A 6,000-nucleotide genomic window follows, 5' to 3' on the forward strand; every position below is an offset into this window, starting at 1 on the left:
TGGATTTATTGAATCTGAATATTTGTAAATCCATGGAACTCCTGCATTTTGGCATTTGGGTGGATTTAATAAATCCATTGATAGAAGCCTCTACCAAACAACCCATAAGAGAAGAAGATCAATGTTACTCATCTTATTCCATGTGCTTAAGCAACCTAACTAACTTATCAGAGCTTATCCTTTTCATAATTATCCTTTTTCATTTGATAATTCTAATGATACGAGCTTAATCTCGAATCTAACCAAATAGTTTTAAGACAAAATTATCTTAACCTCAGCTTAACTTTTAAGCCCAAACCATGCAGGGTCTTAATCACACTAAACAACAAATTTCACTTACTCCATGTCTCCGGTGACTGTACTGCCACTTCACAGCCCATCACTACAAAGAAGGGGCCAGCTAAAGTCAAGCAATCAAAAAAAAAGTACCGATAATATCTTTGCCCAAAAAAGTAGTCTGCAAAACATATAGTCCTTAAAAAAATTTTCAGCAAACCTAACCTAGCAATAAATTCCCCAAATGATTGCTGAAACCAAGGCCACCTAGCTCCATCACTTCTATAAGCTAATACAAAACCTAATAAATTTCACAACATAACCATCTTCCGAAGAACAAACAAGAATAAAGGAATCTATCTCAAGCAATTCCCATCATTTCCTATTATCACGATGTCGCCCATCAACATGCTCCAATTAGCTTTCTTTCTTACAAAATTTGAAAGAAATACAAAGCTCGTGATTACTTGCATTCAATCACAAATCAATGAATAACGTACCTAATTCTCCACAAGAAAAAAAAAATTACATTAAAACTCGGAACAAGAAATTCTTACAGAAATCAAAGAAGAAACTGCCGAATAAGTTGAATCACCTGAAAACTTAGAGCAATATATTCAAATCGAAAAAAACTTTTCCTTCCGGGATTTGATTCTCACCGGCGCAAGAAACGACGTTACCCCGACGCGAATCGTGAGATAGGAGTCTCAGCTCCAGAATGTATGTGTATAGAGAGTAGATTGTTTGACTACGTCAGTCTTGTTGAAGTTGTACATGAAGTTTCAAGCGGAGGGAGACGAAAAAGAAGAAGCCGTGGCCCGATGGGTTTCTGCTTCAAAGTCCCGACCCGAGTAAGCCCTTCCTAACGCGGAATCCCACTTACACACGCGACCACACAATTCTCGTAACAAATGCTATGTTAATATTTGCATGCGTGTCATTAAAGTTTTTAGTATAACATCATAATTATTAAAATATATATTTTCATATATAAATTTCTAACACTAAAATATTATAAGTGTTCATATTAAAATTTTTGTACTAAAAGTCTATTTGGGGCAGCTGCAGCTTATCCAGCTTATGTTGATAAGCAGTTTATTATGATAATTTGTTGATAAACAGCTGATTCGGATAAGTTGACTGACTGTTTGGTTTGTACGTTTGGAAAACAGCTGATTCTGGATAAATGACTAATCTGCTCCTGTTCTGGATAAGTTGTTTAACTATTTGGTTTATGAGTTTTGTAAACAGCTGATTTACAATTTTTTTTAGTTAAATGAAAAATTTTAAAAAAATCTGGCACACAAAAGTTGTAATGTTCTCAATAAAACTGCAACATCTTGGAGATGCAATGTAACATTAATTTATATGAAATGTGATAAGCTTTTAAAATTAAAGTTCAAACATCAAGACATGAAAATACAAAAGAGTTGAGTTGTTCCACCATTAGCTAGATAAGCTTCAAACTGTTATAAAACCACAATCTGCGCAAACTTCGGCCTACTCTCTGAAGTGTTGACCAACACCGATCAACCCTCATAGAACCACCGGACAGTCAGCCAGAATAACCAGTCTCAAATTCTTAAAAAAAATATTAACCTTTTCAACATTTTGCATCATTTTAATCTCAGTAAAAGCTCATATCTCAACAATAGGCCAAACAACAAACAATAAACATGCTAACTTTACTTGTAGAATGTCTTATTAACAACAACAAAAGTTGTTTGAACTTCAAATATTTATCTTCATATCACCCAAATCTTTCATGTCACATACAAAATATCACTATTTTAACTTTTGAAAAGTGAATTACTTCTTTTGAGGTATAGCTAAGTTGACATATATGTAAAAGTTAAAGTTTAGCTGACAGATATATATGTGAATACATAGGAATTGAGTGGTATGTATGCCAATCTTCCTTCATAATTAATATGAATCAGCTTTAAACATATCATCAAAGCCATCAGAGAGTAACATTAATCATAGCTAAATACTAGAAGAATTGTTTCAAAGTTGTTCATTTCAAGCATATTGAAGAAGGAAAAGATGTAATAAACATAGATCCCATTCAACCTTAATCACATTGGGGTGGCAAAGATGAGATAGAAAGGTCGCCTCTCTCGTGAATTGCTTTTCCAAGCGCGCCACCATCAATCCACTTTCATCGTCGTCAGACAATTGAATAATCTTAACAACAATGGGCTGATTCTTATACATGTCATGATAAAGTCTACTATTAGCTCCACTGGCAAATCGAGCTCTGAAGTACGGCTCGAAAAGATTTACGATCCAGTTATATGTGGCCTCTACTGCTATCACCTTAACTGCCCCATTATATAAACACCTCGTCTATGGTGTTACATTCTTCGACCTTAACTTCGTAATGCCCTTCACAAAGCGAAATTTTTGGAGAGGATTCAATTTATTACAAGAGCTGTTCTTTTCTAAGATCTTCTTGTGTGGTTTATTTCTGCAAGGGGGTCGTGTGGGGAACCTCTTTGAATTGGATTTAGCCTCTTTAAAGACATTAGAAAAAGTGGTAGTTGGTAGTGAGGATACACATCTCTGCTTCGGTTTGGATTTTCGTTTCATTTGATCCAATTTCTTCTTATGGTAAGCAAGCTAGACTGCATAAGAATACAATTTCATTGTTTCTGATGTTGTGGTTAAATTGGTATGGAAGGAGAACTCAACGGGTTGTAAATTTTACTCCTTTATCGATGATGAAGAAGACTCACTGCCACCATGTTGTAGCGAGGATTTGGCAGAAACTAAATCTGAAGAAACAAGACAGAAATCCTCCATCTTTCTCCCTGATTTCCCATATGTTTTTCTTGCAGAACCACCAGGCAAAAAAGCTGCCTTTGTGAAGCCTAAAATAGACTCAATTGGCATTGATTTAGAGCTCATAATTTCTTTCTTCAGATTAGGATTTTGTAAGATTGTTCATCCCATACGATGGATGGAAATTTAAAAGATCCGGAACGGATGTAAGGGATTGGTGCGAACTTTGCCCTCCTCACCCATAAACAACTCTCTTTCTCCATTGCCCCCAACAGACTAAAAAACCGTGCATTTTCCTATAGAAGAGGCCATTATTTAACACAAGAACAATGAAGAAAAGACTAAGAAGAAAAGACTAATAAACAAAATCTGAGCACACAAAGCCACCAACTGCGATACCTCTTTAGCCCTTCTGTCACAGAGAATTCAATTCAATCCTTCAATGGCGAAGCGGCTTTAACAACCCAAGCACAAAACCTAGAAAACATAATACAAAAAGGCAGAAGAAGAGATGTCGATGCAGTGTCGAACAAGCATTTTAGAAGAGAAAAAAATTGAAGCGCCAGAGCAGGCTCTGCGAGCTCTTACCTAGAACAGAAAGAGTGCTGAATAAGCATGGAGCTGCTCTGCGAGCTCGATAGCGAACGAAGGAAAAAAGTAATGTCGAATTTGGTGGAGATTCGAGGGTAGCAGAGTAAGGGCCCGTTTGGGGGCGCATTTGGGAAGCGGCGGCGTTTTGAAAACGCCGCCCTTCCGTTTGGAAATTCCGTTCGCATGACAAGTTTTTAAAACGCGTCGTTTTAATACCGCTATTTCCTTAAGGACGGGGTAATCCGGTTAGGGGCGCCGTTCCGCGTATGCTTCTCGCGTTTAGGTTGTTTTTCCCGTGTTGTCCTTCCCGTTTCTCCCCCTTGCCCTCGCCCTTCCCGTCTCGCCTTCGGTTTCGAGCTTGCCTGAAGCTGTGATCCGTGATATGAGGTATTTTTTTTTCGACCCCTCACTCTTGCCCTACCCGATATCCGTCTCCTTCCTTCCCGGAGGCCGTGTTCGATCTCTGTCACAGTTATTTCTGTTCATATGGTGGTTATAAAAGAATCAGTACAAATTCTTGAGCTTTGTTATTCTTATGGCTTATTTTTTCATTTGTTTGGGTCGGTTTTGGTCCCTACAGTGCTGGATTTCGGTTTTGGTTAAGATTTCATTCGATCAGGGAGCTCTGTTTGATCCTTTTTCTAACCATCTAAGCAAAACCTTGAATGGTTATAGAATTAGGGATTTCGGTTTTGGTTAAAAGCTTTGATTCGAACTCACGGAGCTCTGTATGTATTTTTGTAATTTTTTTCATCTTCTTATCGTTGAGCTTTTAATTTTGAAGGGGCATTTCCATATATGCGAATGCAAAATTTGGGCCTTCATGGTTTATCTTTGAATGCAGATTATGCAGAGCATTTGCATACTGATCATATAATTCTTATGTATTTACTTTTTCCACCTTACGTGGTCAATTTCGGCTATGTTCGATCCTTTTCTCACCATCTAAGCATAAACTTGAATGGTTATAAAATTGGGGATTTCGGTTTTAAAAGCTTTGATTCGAATTGGGTAGCTGAAGCACATATGAGAAGCAATGGAAAATTCATTTCTCTATTTTTATTTGCTACATGAAATGCTGAATTTGGGACTTCATATATATATATATATACATTGTTGGCTCGGTTTTGGTCCCTAAATGAATTTGGGACTTCATTCCGCAGCTTTATTACTGTTATGCCTCCCTAAATAAATGCTGGAAGTTATTTGGACATTTGCTGGCTCGGTTTTGGTCCCTACAGGGCTGGATTTGATGGTTTCAGTTGTATATTTAAACATGATGGGGTGGAGTTATGTTATGGGAAGGATTTAAAGGGTGTGTGTGTGAAGTATGAGTGAGTGGATTGACTGTGAGCGTGAGGGAAAGATTGTGCAGTTCGTGTTAAGTGGATGCGTTCATTTCAGCATTTTTGCTGAGAGCTTTTCTCTTCTACTTATATCACAACAATATATATACATAGATAGATAGATAGATAGATAGAATTAACACATGCTGGATATTCTATTCTTCTTTCATCCAACTTTCAGCTCTGATGTGCTGATATTTCCTTCATGTGTAAATATACATCTTAAACATTTGGGACTTCATTATGCAGCTTTACTACTCTTATGGCTCCCTAAATAAATGCTGGAAGTTATTTTTACATTTGTTGGCTCGGTTTTGGTCCATACAGGGCTGGATTTGATGGTTTCAGTTGTATATTAACACATGCTGGAGCATAATATATGGGGTGGAGTTATGTTAGGGGAAGGATTTAAAGTGTGTGTGTGTGAAGTTTGAGTGAGTGGAGTGACTGTGAGCGTGAGGGGAAGATTGTGCATTGAGTATTTAGTGGATAAGTTCATTTCAGCGTGTTTAGTGAGAGCTTTATTTGAGCATTTTTCTTCTACTTATAACACAAATACATAACAATGCTATCAAACACCAAATTCCATCTTCTAAACCAACAAAAATACACAGGTCTGGTTAGCAATAGTTATTGGTGATTCGGAAATTTACATATATACCACACAATTCTAATGCATTAACATATAAACACCCAAAATTTAATATTTACACATGTAACACCTTGGTTTTATAAACCTATGAATAAGAAGGTGTGTTTCACTTTAAGAAAATATTGATGGTGGTATTTTTGATGTAATGCTAAAGAATTGAGTGCTATGTATATAAAATATAAATGTTCAGATGTTAGATAAATACATAAGAATTTTGTGGAATGTGTAAATGCCATTTACAGAAATTGCAGGCATACCTTATTAGCTATGTTGTTAGAGAGCCAATCAAGTCCTTCATACAGCCATTCTCCAGAAGTGGCACATGTGCTCTGGATATACCTGCAGACAATG

The 6,000-nt window shown here is 36.8% G+C and overlaps 1 protein-coding gene across 2 annotated transcripts in view; it reads right to left on the minus strand.

Moving 5' to 3' along the window:
• The window catches only part of LOC110028014 (putative serine/threonine-protein kinase), a 28,364-nt gene extending 27,207 nt beyond the window's left edge, over positions 1–1,157 (minus strand). The window contains exon 1 of one of the 2 annotated variants that reach the window (XM_020729719.1): positions 936–1,157. The gene's annotated coding sequence lies outside the window, so the exon portion shown is untranslated. Of the gene's footprint in view, positions 1–871 lie in introns of both variants that reach the window. The other variant, XM_020729709.1, reaches the window with a different exon arrangement.
• Between the last annotated feature and the right edge of the window lie 4,843 nt (positions 1,158–6,000).

This window comes from Phalaenopsis equestris, unplaced genomic scaffold, assembly GCF_001263595.1.
Source record: "Phalaenopsis equestris unplaced genomic scaffold, ASM126359v1 Scaffold000002, whole genome shotgun sequence".
NCBI lineage: Eukaryota > Viridiplantae > Streptophyta > Magnoliopsida > Asparagales > Orchidaceae > Phalaenopsis > Phalaenopsis equestris.